Source organism: Lygodium microphyllum, chromosome 10 (genome assembly GCF_053477565.2).
Source record: "Lygodium microphyllum isolate KBCC chromosome 10, Lygodium_microphyllum_v1.1.10, whole genome shotgun sequence".
NCBI lineage: Eukaryota > Viridiplantae > Streptophyta > Polypodiopsida > Schizaeales > Lygodiaceae > Lygodium > Lygodium microphyllum.
In genome coordinates, this window is record NC_141144.1 from 139,856,305 (window position 1) to 139,874,095 (window position 17,791).

Genomic DNA, 17,791 nt, shown 5'->3' on the forward strand with positions numbered 1-17,791 from the left:
TGAAGACTGTGGCAGCCTTTCTTGGAGCTTTCCCAAGAACCATTGACAAATCTGGAGGCGGGAAGACAAATTTGACAGGTCGTCACTAATTTTCATGCAAGTTTTTTAGGGTTTCGGGCAAAAAGGAGGGTAGCACAGTTAGAGAAGGCCAAAAAGTCAGTTACTTTTCAAGAAGACCTTCTCTCTCCTCTTTTCCCCAAGCTGCCATGGAAGCTCCAGCCCAAGAAACTCAGAAATCTTGCTCCCCCTCCTCTTCCTCAGCAAGATTGGCTTGTCCCAAGGTCTTCCTCTCAGTTGGAGCAGCGCATTGAGTAGCAGCAACCTTGCCTTTCCCCTGCTTGTGGCCCCCCAGGAGTAGCCCAAAATTTGCAGCGCAAAAAACAGGCTGCTTCCTGGCCTGCAGGACAGCCCTCCCAACCCTCCCCTCCTTCCTGGCTTCACTCCTGGCCCTTGGCAACTTTCTTGGGCAGCATCAGAGACATCTTCCTCAGCCCTTGGACTCCCCTTTTGCACTCAAGAAACCCTGCTTTGGTGCAGTCCATGGCAGCCATTGAACCTTGGCATCAAGTTCAGAAATCTTGAAGATTTTGGTCTCTCCTTGGTCCCCGGGAGTCCCTCTTGAACATAGCTCAAGATTTCAGCCATCAAGAAGAACGGAAAGAAGATTACAAGCAAGATTTGAAGGCATGCACTTGTGGGCAGCCATGGCTATGGAGTAGGACTTCAATTTCAACAAGAACTCTTCATGGGAAGGTCCTGAACCATCCTGCCCCAAGCTTGACTTCACCCTTTCTTGACGGAGCACACCCATTTTGGAGCCATGGAGCATGTGCGATCAAATGGAGCTCTCATGAAGGACTGAGGTGGCATTAGTGGCTGCCTTCTTCTCCAAAAGACTCAAGGTAACCGATGGCTCTCATTCTCTCCGTTTAAGCCTCTTGTTGAATCCCATCCCTTTGTTTGAGAGAATGTATGAGTCCAAGTAGATAATAGGAGGCCCCGGACCTTGAATGCATTCTGAGTATTAGTTTCAGTCATTTCCCTTTGATCTTATAGTGCTGAAATGGATTTTACTCATGCTGAAGCTTCATTATGATTATATTTTGCTTACCCATAACCCGTTTGGCTTCTTGTGAATTGGCTAAGCCAAGAAGTGATTAAAAAAATCCATTGTATAAGGGTGAGTAGGTAGTGAGTCACTGCTGGTAAGCTCTCTATCTCTATTCCCCATTCCAATTCCATGCACTTTATGAAAAGCCCAAAGTTCTAATTCCTGAAATGCATCTCATGCTGGTTGTTTAATTAATAAATGTCTGCCATGTATATTCCAGGTGAGGAAAAGGCCGATGCCAGGCGAGGTGGCAAGACAAAAGAGGGGTGACCCCCCTTGCTATCAAAGACCCTGAAGGGCTGCACAACCCGGCCCCGGGGGAACTTTGCCCATCTCCCGGTGATCCGGAGCCCAAAAATTATTGTAGGTGCAGGTACATTTGATGGAATAGCCCAAACCCTGATCACTTGAGCTTACAAAACCCTACATGCATTGGTAATGTCATAAACCACTTGGTAATGTATGGTGGATGCAATGCAAGAAGGGCAGGGTATGCAGTTGTGGAATTGGTCTCAGCAATGAGCTATGGATGCAAAGGATGTATGACTTTATAGGGCATTGAGAGCCACCATTGAGGCCCTGGATGTCTGGGATAAGACCGTCACCATTGGGATAAAGTATGCTCCTTGAGGGAGTCTTTGCAGGATATTGCAGACAGCCAGTACTACACAGTCAACCGGCAAGAATTGATTACAGCAAAGCCTTCTCGTGTGACTGAGCACAAGATCTATACTTTGATTTGAAGAGGGCATATTCACCTTCGATCTAAGCTAAAAATCTCCCCATTCCGCCCTACGGTTTGGGAGATACACTCAGTTTTATGCTCAGTGGTACTGTGGGATAGGCAGTAGTCCTACACAGTCAGCCCGTAAAAATTGATTACAGCAAAGCCTTCTCGTGTGATTGAGCATGAGCTCTATAGCTTGATTCGAAGAGGGCATCTTTCCCTTTGATTTGAGCTAAAAATATCCCCATTCTGCCCTATGGTTTGGGAGATACACACATTTTTGTGCCCAAAGGTACTGTGGGACAGGAGGCAGCAGTCCTACATAGTCAGCCCACAAAAAGTGATTACAGCAAAGCCCTGATAATTTATTGTCGGATATATTTTTACATAACCTCGTAGAGGGGATCAAAGGTTTCATTTGAATAAGAAAGTTTGGCAATCGGAGTTCCCTAGCTCAAGTTATTGTCATTTCTGTAACAAGGGGTCTGGTGGACTACACTTGGGATGGCAGGCCACAAGGGTAAAGCAAAGACCCAGGAGGAATTTTAGCGTGAAATAAGGGACTCTCGTGCCTCAATGAACGATCCTAGCTAAGCCCAGGAGGATCGTGAAGACTTGTTTGAAGAAGGTGCCCTCGAGATAGATCGCTTGTCTCTGCTCAACCAAACCCTATGCCAACATGAGACTTGTCATGCTGAACGACATCGAGAGATAGAGCAACACCACAGGGAGATGGAAACCCGCCAAGATCATTGTCATTCCGAGATGATGGACAAGATGGACTTACTCATAGAGCGCATGGGCGCCCTCATCCCCGCCATTGCCCCCCTCGGATCGACCCAAGGAGTATGTCCCTCCCCATGAGGCTAACCGCCCTCCTCCCTTGGAGACCGGGTGCAGTCCACAAGGTCTTGGTGGTACCCATGGCATTCCGCATAGCACTTATGAGACGGGTGAGCCCTCCACTCGACATGATGAGCCCCTCCTTCCCTCCCCCGTTACGAATCCTTCCAGCCCATCATTGGCACCCCAACTCCCCCGTAACGGAAGCTACTTGCACACTCAAGGGAATAGCTCCAATGCAAATCTTGGGCAGCATGGAATGCACGGAGTGCATGGGCAGCATGCATATGGCTATGGGCAGCATGCATATGGAAATGGGCAGCATGCACATGGCAATGGGCAACATGCATATGGCAATGGGCAGCATGTATATGGTAATGGGCAGCATGGACATTTTGGACAGTAAGGTCCTAATGGGAAATTTGGTCCTCATGTAATGCACGGGCAGCATGGCCGCCATGGGAATTTTGGACAGCAAAGGCATGTATGGGCAGCATGTAGCACATGGCATTCATGGGTAGCCAGGCCCAAATGAGCTGCGTGATAAGATTGTGTTTACAAAATTCAATGGGCAATCCTCATCCCCAGCTGAACTAGAGGAATGGACCTCTAAATTGGAAGCCTATTTTCTCATCTACCCCCATACCGATGAAGCAAATATCATTTTTGCCTCCCTTCACTTAGAAGGTTTTGCCCACACATGGTGGAGATTTGTTCAACGAGAAAATTAGCAGTTTCGTGATTGGGAAGAGTTCAAGATGCATATGATCCAAGTTTTTGTCTCCCCGGTGGAAAAAGAACACTTGGCTAGGCAATAGTATCAGTTTGATCAGTGAAATCTCACCGTGAGGGAGTACACCAACCAGTTTATGAACCTATCCATGTATGTTGAGGCAGTTAGTGATGAGGCCAAATTGCATAAATACATTTATGGGCTGGATGCACATCTCTCAGCTGATGTAATGGCTCAAAAGCCAGCCACCCTGTTTGCAGCCATAGAATTGACCGAACGCTATGGTCGAAAGTACCGCTGCAATGAGAGCACGCAGCCCATTGCAGGACAGCAAAGATACCCTATTAGGCAACCCCCATATGCTAATAATTATCGCAGCAACAATGTAGGGAATGGCAGCCCCAAAATTCCTACTTACCCCACTTTTAATGTTGAAAGGAAATATGGCAGTTTTGGGACAGCACCACCCTCCAAAAGTGACCCAAAGTATGCTGAAAATAAGGCCAAGAATGGCTTCGGTCCCAACGGTCAAAAATTCATTCCTCCTGAAGTTGTCAAGGATAGAAAAGCCAAAGGCTTATGTTTTAAATGCGGGGATAAGTACACGACTGATCATACATCCAAATGCCCCTTTAAGAACGCCACTATCAAGTTTAATAGCATGTATGTGCTGGAAGATAGTGACAAGCTGGAAGAGGACATGCATGACAACTCTCAAATAATGACACTTGCTGAAAATATTGAATATGAGGAGGATATTAATCCCGATCAGTTTTATGACTCACCGGACGGGTTCCCTTTTGATCCCGGTGGCTGCCCCATTGATGACATGCTTGGGAATGACCCTTGGCACCCCTCATTCATCGCTATATCAGCCTGCTCAATCTCCATGGATGCATGGACCGGATCTAGGAGTCCGAACACCTTACGAGTGCATGGTAACATTGATGGCAAGAGTGTATACATCCTCATAGATAGTGGCAGCACACACAGCTTTGTAAATAAATCAACTCTTGGCCGTTTTACATGTGTTCCCACTGAATTACAGCAACCTCTTCGGGTTCAAGTGGCCAATGGAAATGAGGAAGTGAGCTCCCATGTATGCACACAAGTGTCTCTTATGCTGTGGCTGAAAATTACACAGCAAAGGTGGACTTGATTACCCTTGATATGGGCCCCATGGATGTTGTATTGGGATGTAATTGGCTTCAGTAGTTGGGAAAAATCTCTATGGACTTCTGTCAGCTGTATATGGAGTTTGTAATGCATGGGCAGCTTGTACACTTGGAGGGAATCAAAGAAAATGTAGATTTTCAGCTTATAACAGCAAGACAACTCAAAAAGGAATTCAAGAAACGCTCCCAAATCTTTGTCTTGCATTTGCATAAGGATAATGAGGACCAACACACCTTGGGGAAGCAAAATGCAGCACTAAAAGCACTTTTGGCTGAATATGAGGACCTATTTCAGCCCCCCACTACCCTTCCCCCTCAAAGATTGGCGGATCACCCGATTGACTTGGAGCCCCATGCCAAGTCCATCAATAATCCCCTATATAGACTCTCTAAATGTGAGAGAGAGGAAGTAGCAAAGCAAGTCAAGGAGCTCACTGAGATGGGATTCATAGAGCCTAGCTCTTCCCCTTATGCCTCCCTGGTTCTATTGGTTAAGAAAAAGGATGGATCTTTTCGATTGCGCATTGACTACCGTGATCTCAATAAGATCACCGTAAAAAATAGATACCCCATCCCTCGAATTAATGACTTGCTTGATGAACTCAAGGGAGCACGCTACTTCACTAAGATTGATTTGCAATCCGGTTACCACCAGAGAAAGAGATATGAACTCAAACCTAAGAGAAAAGGAATCTATTTAATCCCACCAACCACTTTAGTTTCTAGTGTAGAAAGTTTCACAATCCCACTACAAACCACAAAAGAGACTCTAGCTAAGTATTATGCTTATCCCGACCCAATGCAGTAGCTAGCTACCATTGACAAGGTCAAACAATAGGTGAATGCAACACAAGAAGAGTTACACAAAGAAAAGAACAATGAGGTGATTAGCCTTTGTACCCTTGAAAGACCAAGATGGAAGAGTCAAAAAATTGAAAACGAAAGATGATTCCAAGGCAAGAGGAAGACAAGGACAAAGGCACACTCAAAAAAATTTGAAGGCATGAAGTGCAATAAAAAGTCTCAAATGTAAAAGGAAGCACACAATAATAAGAACACCCTAATATGTTAGCAAGAAATGTGTCAGGAGCATTGCAATTCATTTTGTAAAAGAGCACCGATCTCTCTCCTATGCAAGTTATAAACAATGAGAGGTGAAAATTCAGGCCTATTCTAATAGAAAGGAGAAGGAAAGAGAGTAGAGGAATGGAAAAAGGCTAGAGATAAAAAAGGGAATGACCACCCAAGGAGGGGATAGGGCCTGTATAAACATTAAGAAATGAACGAAGAAGCTCATTCTTGTGTGTGGCCATAATTATTCTCTTCTTGCTTCTTGCTCTTGCTTCCTTCTTGTGCATGAGAGAGGGAGAGAGTGTGCGTGAGAGAGTGAGGGACTGTGGAGAAGCTCTTCTTGTCCTCTCTTCATTATCATCTTCTACTCTTCTCCCTTATTGCACACATGGTTATTGTAGAGGCGAGCACAAGCTCAACAACCAAGACCCACAGATCACTTATTGTTCAAGCATTTCAAACAATCACTAATGGCTACCTCTCACATAGCTGATGCGCTATCCCTCTCTACAAGACCCATGGACTGCTTATTATTCAAGCATTTCAAGGGATCACTAATGGCTACCTCTCACATAGCCGATGCGCTATCCCTCTCTACAAGTGTAGTGAGCTTACCTTGATGCCCAATTGAGTTGCTTCCTCTCTCAAGCACTCCGATAGCTCCACGATTCGTGATGCAAGCTCAAGCATCCTCAAGCCTCTTTCTCTAAGCTCCATGCTCCATAGCCATGCGCGAGACAAGAGAAGAAAAGAGAAGAGAAGAAGAAGAGAGGAGAACGAAGAGAGCTTCACCTCCAAGATCCCTTACTCTCACAAGCTCACTCCCTCACACTTCCTCCCTCAAGCACTCACAAGCAAGCAAGAGAAGAGAAGAGAAGAAGAGAACAAGAGGAGTCCACTTTGCCACACACCAAAGAATGAGCTCTCATTCACTTGTTGAACTTTATATACAAAGCCTTAAATCCCTTTTGGGTGTGTTAGATATGATCAATGCCCCCACCCTCATTAGGTGCTACCAATGATCCATGGTGCTCAAAGTTGTAAGGCCCCCATTATGAGGAGAAGCCAAATGTGAGCCCGGACATTGGTTGAGTCCTGACTTGTATATCAGATGAGGTCTATGTGACCGGATGGCAAAAAGGTGACTGTTGTGGGTCTAATCTTTGGGTTAGACGGAGTGGTTAAGCTGGTAGCAACTCGAGGCACATTGCATTGAGTTGCGTGGTAAGGGAGTTAAAAGGGGCCCCTATTGTGGGGTCCGGGGGCCGCGGAAGCGGCCCCTGGCTGGGGGGTCCCAGGGGGGCCAGCGGCCCCCCTGGCGGGGGTCCGGGGGCAGCGCCCCCGGCCCGATGGTAAAGGGAATATTCCCTGGAATATTCCTTGGCCGACTAGTGGAGGCTCATATGGTAGGTCGGTCAGCAGGCCGACCTAACGACCTTCGCGGGCTATAAAAGCTAAACCCCTTCGCGGCCATCATTTACTCATCTTTCACCTAGTCAGAGTTGTTGTTCCAGCTAGCCTTAAGCTCTTCGCCTATCTTCTGTCTAGATCGCCATCTAAGCTTCACTCAGTGGAAGCGCACGGGTGGACAGAGCCATCTTTGTATCAGTTGTTTGGAGTTAAAGAATTTTACTGATTCTCCTCTTATCTGTTGTGTACTCTCTATCTCTTTCTCAGATTCTGTTCGCTGCGCCGTGTAATATTTTACATGGTATCAGAGCCCAGGGGGCTCTAGAGATCGGAGAGCGTGCAAGAGGCAAAGGCTTCAACAGCAAAGAGAAACGATGTCGACTCCGGGAAGCAGTTCTGGCGCATCAGGAAGCGGTGCAGGAGGTGGTGCTGCTGTACCGGCTATTCAAACACTGAGGATTCGTCCACCAACCTTCAGCGAAGGCAAGTTAGATGGTACAAACTACACCTTGTGGAAGTTCAAAATTACAACTATCCTTGATTCTTATGAGCTTCTGGAGACTGTGCTGGGGACTGACGCAGAACCACAGCCTATCCCCGACCCATCAAATCCTAGTGTGATGATTCCTCCGAATGCAGATCTTCTACGAGCTTGGAAACGAAGGAATGCAGATGCATTGTGTGCCTTAGTTACAAGCTGTTCTGACAGTGTTTTGACTCTGATTCAGCATACAACCAAAGCGTCAGAGGCTTGGAATGTACTAAGGAGTCAGTATGAAACACGAAACCAAACAAGGATTCAAAACTTGGAGAATCAACTAGCAGCGGAGAAGTTTGCTGAAGGAGAGACGGTTGAAGCATTCATCACTCGGATTAAGAATCTGCGCGACCAGATGGCTGGCGCTGGGATACAAAAGACTAGCGAAGAGCTAGCTCGGAGGTGTCTTCGGATTTGTCCACAAAAGTTTGATGGACTAGTAACTGCCCTTAATACTCAGGTGAGACCTCAAGCTTTGACTTTTGAGGAGTTTTGTGCATTATTAATGGAGGAGGAGTTGAGGCTGAAAGCCCGAGAAGGAAGCAACAATGGAGATGCTGCATTCTCTGCCAATGCAAAAGGCAAAGGTGTTTCCTCCACAAAAAATGATGGTGACAAAAAGAAAAAGGGCGGCAAGAAGAGGTTTCAAGGAGAGTGCTTCTACTGTAAGAAGAAAGGACATGCAATTGCAGATTGTCGTGTCAAGAAGGCAGATGAAAAGAATGGTACCCTTAAAACTAAAGGGAAAGAGACAGCCAATACGGCTGAAGCAGAGTTGGAATTATTCATGGCGACCATTGAGGAAGTGTGCTCCTCGGCGCAAGAAGAATCTACCACTGACTCTTGGGTGTTGGATAGTGGGGCCTCCCGTCACATGACCAACAAGAAAGGTCTATACAGTTCTATGCAGCCTCTACAAGAATCCATCACTGTGACGGTTGGAAATGATGCTAAATGCCCTGCTGCGGGCACAGGTACTATTTCTTTTGTTGCTGCAAATGGTGAAGTCAAAAAGCTTTCAAATGTGTTGTATGTTCCCGAAATCAGGAGAAATCTCTTATCAGTTGCTGCCATAACTGATCTTGGTCATGAAGTGAGGTTCAAGAAGACAGGTGCAGAAATTATTGATAGTGCTGGCACAATTGTTGGCAAAGGAGAAAGAAGGAACAACCTGTATGAGCTAAGTGCTCTTACAGCCACCGCTGGAGTGGGCACAAGTAAGCTTTGGCATGAAAGGTTTGGACACATCGGATTTGCAGTATTGAAGGAGATGCAAAAGCAAGGTATGGTTGCTCACCTACCTACAATAACTGAATTGAAGGAACCATGTGAAGCTTGTATGATGGGCAAGCAACAGAGAAAGGCATTTCCACAAGAAAGCAAGAATAGAGCACATGCTCCTCTAGAGTTGGTGCATGCTGACTTGTGTGGTAAGATGCCTACACAGGCCTTGGGGGGATCTTCTTATTTTATGTTGATTGTCGACGACTACAGTAGGAAGATGTGGGTGTACTTCCTTCGTGATAAGGCTCAAGCTTTTGGTAAGTTTAAAGAATGGCTAATACTTGTTGAGAATGAAACAGGGAAAAGTGTGAAGAAATTTAGAACAGATGGTGGTGGTGAGTTCAACTCAAAGGAGTTTGAAGGCTTTTGCAAGAGCAAAGGGATCAAGCGTCAATTGACGACGCCTCACACACCTCAGCAGAATGGTGTTGTGGAACGCAGGAATCGTACCATTGTGGAGATGGCAAGATGCATGCTAAAGGGCAAGGGATTGCCTAACCATTTTTGGGCTGAAGCTGTTAATACTGCAGTCTACATTCTAAATCGGAGCTACACAAAGGCTCTCAAGGGAAAAACACCTCATGAGGCTTACACTGGTAAGAAACCATCTGTTTCACATTTCAGAATTTTTGGATGTGAATGTTATGCACATGTTCCAGATGAGAAGAGAAACAAGTTACAACCAAAAAGCAGAAAATGTATCTTCTTGGGTTATAGTGATGAGCAGAAGGCTTACAAGTTATATGACCAAGAGGCAAAGAAGATCATTGCGAGCCGTGATGTGGTGTTCAAGGAGGAGCCGCATACAGTGGAGGAGGAGAAGGCAAGGTCTTCCACTTTATCATCAAGCGAAGAAGTAGTCCACTATGAACCTGTCCCGAGAGCTATCCCTATCCTTAAGGAGGAGGAAGCATCATCTTCAGATGATGAGGAAAAAGTTCACCAACCTGACATCACCCCACCGGAAAAGCCATTGCCGCGCTGGGTGAAGCAGCTCTATGACCACAATAATCCTATGCCTGCATCTGTTGAGGAGAAGGCAGACGGACCAAGGAGGTCTCAGAGAATAGAGGAGCAAAGGAGGGCTTCTGCTCACATAGTCAACATGGCCTTGATGGTTGAGATTATGAGAGAAGTAAAGGAGCCAACTGACCTAGAAGAAGCACTTGCAGATCCATCATGGAAGGATGCTATGCACGCGGAGTATGACAGCATAATGAAGAATGACACTTGGGTGCTAGTGGATCGACCAGCAAAGCGGAAGGTTATTGGCACCAAGTGGATCTGGAAGGTAAAGTACAAGGCTGATGGTACCTTAGAAAAGTACAAAGCTAGACTGGTTGCCCAAGGATTTTCACAAGTTGAAGGGTTTGATTTTCAAGAGTCATTTGCCCCAACTGCCAGAATGACCACTATTCGCACGGTACTTGCAGTGGCTGCCCACAAGAAGTGGCCAGTGTACCAAATGGATGTTAAGTCAGCGTTCTTAAATGGTGACCTCAAGGAGGAGGTGTACGTGGCTCAGCCACCAGGGTTTGAGGCCCCCCATTCTGAGAACAAAGTGTGTAAACTGAAGAAGGCATTGTATGGGCTGAAACAAGCCCCCAGAGCATGGTACCAGCGGATAGATAGGTTCTTTTTAAACCTAAACTTCAACAGATGTGCCTCAGATGCTAACTTGTATGTTTACAGGGATGGTAAAAAGTCTGTAGTGATTGTCCTATATGTGGACGACCTTCTTATTACAGGTGACTATGAAGATATGATCAACCAAACTCGAAAGGCTTTGAGTTCTGAGTTTGAAATGACAGACTTGGGCTTGCTGCACTATTGTTTGGGGATTGAAGTCTGGCAAGAGCCAGGAAAGATCTTCATCTCTCAGAAGAAGTATGCATGGGAGATCTTGAAGGCATTTGGCATGACCGAGTGCAAGGAGATAGCTACACCTATGGAGGTGAATGCAAAGTTATCCGTCGAGGATACATCAGCATTAGCAGACATTGGGAGGTATAGGAGGTTGGTCGGCAGTCTGATCTACTTGTGTAACACCAGACCAGATATCAGTTTTGCTGTTGGTGTTTTGAGCAGGTTCTCAAACAAACCTCATGAGAGTCATTGGAAGGCTGGGATGCGGGTGCTCAGATACTTGAAGAAAACTCTTGACTATGGTATCACATACAGTTTCGGAACTTCTCTTGTGGGGAACTGTGACTCAGATTGGGCAGGAGACATTGATTCCAGGAAGTCAGTTTCTGGTTATTGTTTCTCTTTGGGTTCAGGAATTTTCTCTTGGATTAGTAAGAAGCAACCAACAGTGGCATTGTCTTCTACCGAAGCAGAGTACAAGGCAGCTTGTTTTGCTGCATGTGAGGCCGTATGGTTGAGAAGGATTCTATGGCATATGGGAGTGCAGGATGAAGAACCAACTGTGCTGAGATGTGACAATCAGAGTTGCATCGCCATTGCCAAAAATCCAGTGTTTCATGCACGCACCAAACATATAGAGATCCAGTATCACTATGTGCGTGATTTGATGGAGGATGGGATAGTGGAACTGGTCTACTGTCCAACAGAGGAGAATGGAGCAGATATCTTCACCAAAGCACTTACGAAGGATCTGCTTCAAGTTCATCTTCAGAGACTCGGCATTGGGCCGAGGAGATAGTTCACCTATGGGTGGACATTGAGGGGGGGTGTTAGATATGATCAATGCCCCCACCCTCATTAGGTGCTACCAATGATCCATGGTGCTCAAAGTTGTAAGGCCCCCATTATGAGGAGAAGCCAAATGTGAGCCCGGACATTGGTTGAGTCCTGACTTGTATATCAGATGAGGTCTATGTGACCGGATGGCAAAAAGGTGACTGTTGTGGGTCTAATCTTTGGGTTAGACGGAGTGGTTAAGCTGGTAGCAACTCGAGGCACATTGCATTGAGTTGCGTGGTAAGGGAGTTAAAAGGGGCCCCTATTGTGGGGTCCGGGGGCCGCGGAAGCGGCCCCTGGCTGGGGGGTCCCAGGGGGGCCAGCGGCCCCCCTGGCGGGGGTCCGGGGGCAGCGCCCCCGGCCCGATGGTAAAGGGAATATTCCCTGGAATATTCCTTGGCCGACTAGTGGAGGCTCATATGGTAGGTCGGTCAGCAGGCCGACCTAACGACCTTCGCGGGCTATAAAAGCTAAACCCCTTCGCGGCCATCATTTACTCATCTTTCACCTAGTCAGAGTTGTTGTTCCAGCTAGCCTTAAGCTCTTCGCCTATCTTCTGTCTAGATCGCCATCTAAGCTTCACTCAGTGGAAGCGCACGGGTGGACAGAGCCATCTTTGTATCAGTTGTTTGGAGTTAAAGAATTTTACTGATTCTCCTCTTATCTGTTGTGTACTCTCTATCTCTTTCTCAGATTCTGTTCGCTGCGCCGTGTAATATTTTACAGGGTGGTCATCCCCTTATTCCCTTTTTTACATGGCCGGCCTAGGCCCTTTTTCCCCTTGTCCTCCTATCTTCTTAACTTCCTTCCTACTGCCCATCTACCTTTACAATTTGCACAACGCTCTTAAAATAATCACGGTGTGCCTTGTGCTCTTTTACAAAAGTATTGACTTGCACATTTTCTTGTGCGTCTTCCTCCTTGATTTAGGATTTTTCTATACTTCTTATGTTTGCGTATTTTTCTTGGTGCGCCTTCCTCTTCCATTCCATTTTTGCATTGGCCTTGTCTTTTGCTTTAGATTTTCTATATTTTCCACCTTGTTCATTTGAGGGTTAACATTACCCCCCTCCTAGCTAAGTGCCAGTCCCATGACACTTGCTGAGTTGGATAGTGTTGATGGGGAGGCCAAGTGGCTTTTTGAGTTTTGTATACAACCCGTGTTGGAGGGTGTGTTGGAGGGATGTATGGAACTGAAAGGCCCTTAAGTTGTGAATGAGCCCTGGTATTGGAAGGATTTTTGGACCTTTGGAGGGATTTATGGAAGTTGAAAGGTCCTTGTACTAGACCTGGTGGAAGGTGTGTTGGAGGGATTCATGCCTTTGAAATTGAAGATAAAGTTGGACATATCCATTGGTTTCCCCTTCGTGGCTGCCTTTTCCAGTGCTGTTCAAAATGAGCTTCATTCACTTTATGTGACTGGCATATTGCATTTTTCCCTTGCTTTGTTATGCCTACATGGTGACAGATCGCATAATATGGGGAATACATTACATGGATGATGGGGTCTGTGGAATTGATGGTGGGAGCCCTTGTTGGTACCTGGAAAGAAAAGAAGGTGCACTACTTGGGGGTGTGTCTGCCTTGCCATGAAGTGCGGTGTAGGTGCTTGTGGGATTGGGAGATGGGTAAGCCCTCAGTGTGTCCCACACTTAAGGATTCGGTTTATGCATAGGGGAGGGTAGTGCGCATAGCTTAGGGTGACGGGTCTTAACCATAGGTGAGTTTTACATCTCTAGGTGTGTCCTATCCTTGATGTGCCCTAAGCATGAAGTGGGGGATCAAAATGAGGCTAGGGGGCTAGGGACATAGCCGGCCGCAACTAGGGCCACCAGCACACCTAACTTGAGAATCCCTAAGTGTAGTGATGGTGATCGATGTGCAGCTTGCGTTTTTTTTTTTTTTTGGTTTTTTGTTTTTTTTTGGAAATAAATAGTTTCTTGAATTTGGAGAAGTAGTACAACAAGATGATAGATTCATTTTCTAGGTTCGTGGGTGTGGGATGGGAAAGTTAGGGGCTTTAATGATTTGTTAAGGAAGTGCTTGCTTAGCATATACCCTTTTTGGCCTATTCTAACATGGAGAGGTGTGGTGGACAAGAAAATTGGATGTCCTTCATGTCACCAAGAAGGGCCATGCAAAAGGATGGGAGTAAAGCAGCGCGCACTATTAGCCGAGTCATGATGCACCCATCTATTCATGCATTAATGTAAAAAAAGAATGGCGAAAGATGGTATTATGCCGGTGCGGGGGGTTGCTTGAGGAGAGTCCTAAGTAATCTAATATAGTTACATGTTACAAAGGCAGGGTCTGGGCAAGAGGAGAATTCCATTAGAAAATGGGCCATGGAGTCCCATAGATCTTGTTCTGAGAAGGCGAGTGCCTCCTCTTGTTTTGTGGTGTTGACATTGTAGATCCTCGAGAAGTCATATAGGCCATGGATGTCCGGGTCAAAATCTATTCCCACCCTTTGAGGATATGGTAGATAGGTATGGTTGTTTCATTCAACGGGTAGGGAGCCACAAAATGACATCCACGCCTCCACGTTGCCGTTCCAGACTCTTCTCCTCCACTTAGGTTGGGATTCATAGCCTTTCACCGTGTGGGGTACCTCCTCAACCTTGTTTTCCCAGTAATCTGGGGACTTTGTCCCCCAAGATGCTGGATTTTTTTCTCTTTCAGTGAGCCAACTTTCACCAAGTATTTTTCCCATGGTGATTACCTCTGTTACTGCTTCGGTGGATAGTACTTTGCTCAAACATGCTAGATATCGCAAGGTGAAGTCGAAGGGTTGGCGACGATTTTTCCACTTCTCCCACACCAAGAGCTCTGTATTCTAGTTCATGGGTAAGTAGTCCCCACAATTTCTTGATTTGTGGCCAGGGTTGTAGTCTTGCTATATGACATAATGAGATGTTGCTTGATGGCTTGTTCATGGGATATCTCAGTTTCAATTAATTCCTGAGCTGCGTCGGAAGCCTTGATGAATACGAATTTTGACTCTTTCTACTTCTGTTGCTATAGGTTTGTCCAAGAAGCCTAAGTCTAGTCGTTCTTAGCTTTTAGCCAAGGTCATGAAAGTAGCGTCCAAGTGTCGGAGGCAAGCAACCAAGTCATCCCCCGTATTTTCAGCCAAGGCTAGAGCCAAGGTTAAGATTGATCGTCGCTCATAAGAGGGTCGAAGGCCAGTGGGAGGTTGAGGCTTAACAGGAGTAGAGAGTTCAACAACCAATAGTCGTAGTTTGGGTTGTTCTTTAGGTTGGAGTTTGGCCTCACATTCAATGGGTTTAGTGGGAGTTGTGGTCGTTGTGCCACTAGATGCATTTGAGATGTGAGAGGTATCATTAGTGCTAGAGCTTGGCATTTTGCTAGTAGTGGGCTGTGATTTTGGGTGATAGATTGGTTTAGGCCCTGCTGAGCTAGACTTTGGAGGTTCTACAAACATAGCAGCCTGATTCTCTTATGCTGTGAGTGTCTTTGGCATGATGTTATGTGTGGTCAATTTTGAGGGTGGCATTTGAGTAGGGCCTTTGGTTATTTTGGCCTTAGGTAGCCAAATCTAGGTGTTACCCGCATAGTAGCCTTGCGCTTGCAATAAGGTCTTGGGGATGGCTTGACCGTGCATGGATGTTTATGGCAAAACCTTGGCTTCCTAGGTTTTATGGTGCAGATGGTGAGCCTTGTGAGGCCATGGGTTTCTATTCCTAGGTGGCGCTCCCTGTTTAGGTAACCATTTGAACCGAGGTTCATGGGCTTCAGTGTGGGTTCTAATGGGTTGCTGGCCTCGAGGATGGGTGGATTGTGATGAGTCACAACCCCCCTCCTTAGACTTGGCGGTCGGTTTCTCTACCGGTGGCTTTGTGGACTTGGAATCATACTGGCATTGTTGAAAGCTGTAACTATGCAGACGTTTGCCATGGCAAGGTGGATATGCTGTGACTTGTAGTCGACATTGCAACGAGCTTGCTTCTTGAAAGTTCGTCCTAATAGCAATTTTGTGCCTGCATTCTTAGTGTTGGGAAACGCATAGAAAATTATCAGCATGCTTTCAGACTCAATAGAAACTGCAACCTTGCACTTTCCTAGAAGTTTGCAGGGCTAGCCTCCATAAGGGGTGAGACTAGCATTAGTGGGCTGCAACTGCGGTTTGGCAATTTGGGTCCGATGGTCATGAGTCAATATATTAAAATAAGATCCCTCATCAATTAATGCACTGATGGTGCATGTGTATTTGGCAATGACCATCATGCGTAGGTAAGCTGGTGGCATTACTTCCTCATCCTCACTGTCCATCTCAGTGATAGTGACTACTTGTTCATTGACAGGTAGCATTGGCATTGGGGGCTCATGCAATGGGTGCGTGGGGGAAAAGCGCTTCTTTATATGTGGCTACCATTGAAGAATCCTATGCCCTTGCCCTCTAGGGTTTCAAGTTCTACGTTGCCAATTCGGCTCTAATGGTTGAAACCTTGAAAGGTTCTCGCCCCTCAAATTTCAGTTTTTGCTTATGTCATTTGATTGAGTACAACAGTACTAAGTCACCATGTTCGAAGTTGCACTACTTGACATGCTTATCGAACCAGCTTTTGCATCTTGCCTTCTCGTATATGAGCGCATGGGTGGCTAGAAGTTGGGTTTTTGTTAAGTATTTGAGTTCAATCAAGCATTCTGTCCATGCCCCCTTCCCATCCCATCTTTCTTGAAGGGCAATTCTGAGGCTTGGTATGAAGAATTCCAAGGGAAGGATTGTGTCTGTACCATATGTCAATCTAAAGGGGATCTATCCTACCACCGTCTTGTAAGTTGTGTGGTAGGCCCATAAGGCCGCCATTAATTTGTTATCCCAATCACTACGTGAAGCGGAGATGACCTTGGTCAAGACATTCACTAGGATTTTATTTGTTGATCCAGCTTGACCATTTGCCTATGGGTAATATGGTGAAGATTTCTAATGGATGATTATGAAGGAGGACAGAAGGTGAGCTATCACTTCGTTAATGAAGTGGGTGCCTTGGTCGCTAACTAGTTTGATGGGGCAGCCGAATCATGAGATCACCTGCTCTCATAGGAACTTAGCAGTGGTCCGAGCGTCATTCTTTCTTGTAGCTCGCGCTTTTGCCCATTTGGTTAGATAGTTAGTGGTGGCCACAATGATGTATTTAGCCTCTGTGAATATTATGCCACAGGACTAATGGGGCCGATGAACTCAATCCCCCATTTTTCAAAAGGTTGTCGTGTGATAATTGGGGTTGTCTCCATGCAATCTTTACGGATAGGTACTTTAGTTTGTTGGCACTCATCACAATGCTTCACGAATTGTGTTGCATCTCAAAAGAGGGTAGGCCACCACAGCTGGGACTGCAACACTTCGTGAGCTATTGTGTCTCCATTGAAATGTCCTCCCGCAACTCCGTGCTATGCCTCTATCAGTACGTCATGCATCTCATGCTCACACATGCATCTGCGCAGTAACCCGTCTTGTCCCAGCTTGTAAAGTTGGCTAACTATCAACTGATAGAGTTGGATTTTCAAGATAAGCTACCTAAGTGGCATTTTCTATTGGTCATTTCGGTAGTCCGTGTTCAAGCACTTGAACTATGTCATCTGCCCAATAAGGTGTCATGTCAACTCTAAACAAATCTTTTTCACTAGACAAGCGGAATAGATGCGTGTTTGGAAGTTCGTCCACAATGCCTTGTCCAGCCGGTTCTCCCATGGGGATGCGAGGTAGATGGTATGCCATGTAATATTTTTTCCCCTCACACATTGTCATAGAGAATCAAACTCCAAAAGAAGAAGAAGCCATCTAGCAACATGTCCTATAGTGTATAATTTGTTAACTAGGTACAACAAGACTTGATGGTAAACAAAGAAAGTAAAAGGTGTAGTTAGATTGTAATGCTGAAATTTCTTTATAGCCAACACCATGGCCAAGCCCTCTCGCTCCATTGTTGAGTAATTCATTTTGGTCTCAGTAAGTTGATTGCTAGCAAATCTCACCGGGTAATCCAGGTTGTGTTCACCAAGTTGGCACAACACCAATCCTACGACGAATTTCAAAGTGTCGATGTGCACATGAAACGTGAGTGTTCAATCTGGGGCTCGTAGAATTGGTGCTGTGATCAGAGTCTTTTTCAGTTTCTCATATGAGCGTTGTGTTGATAAATATGTTATATCCTATGGTTGTATATAAAGT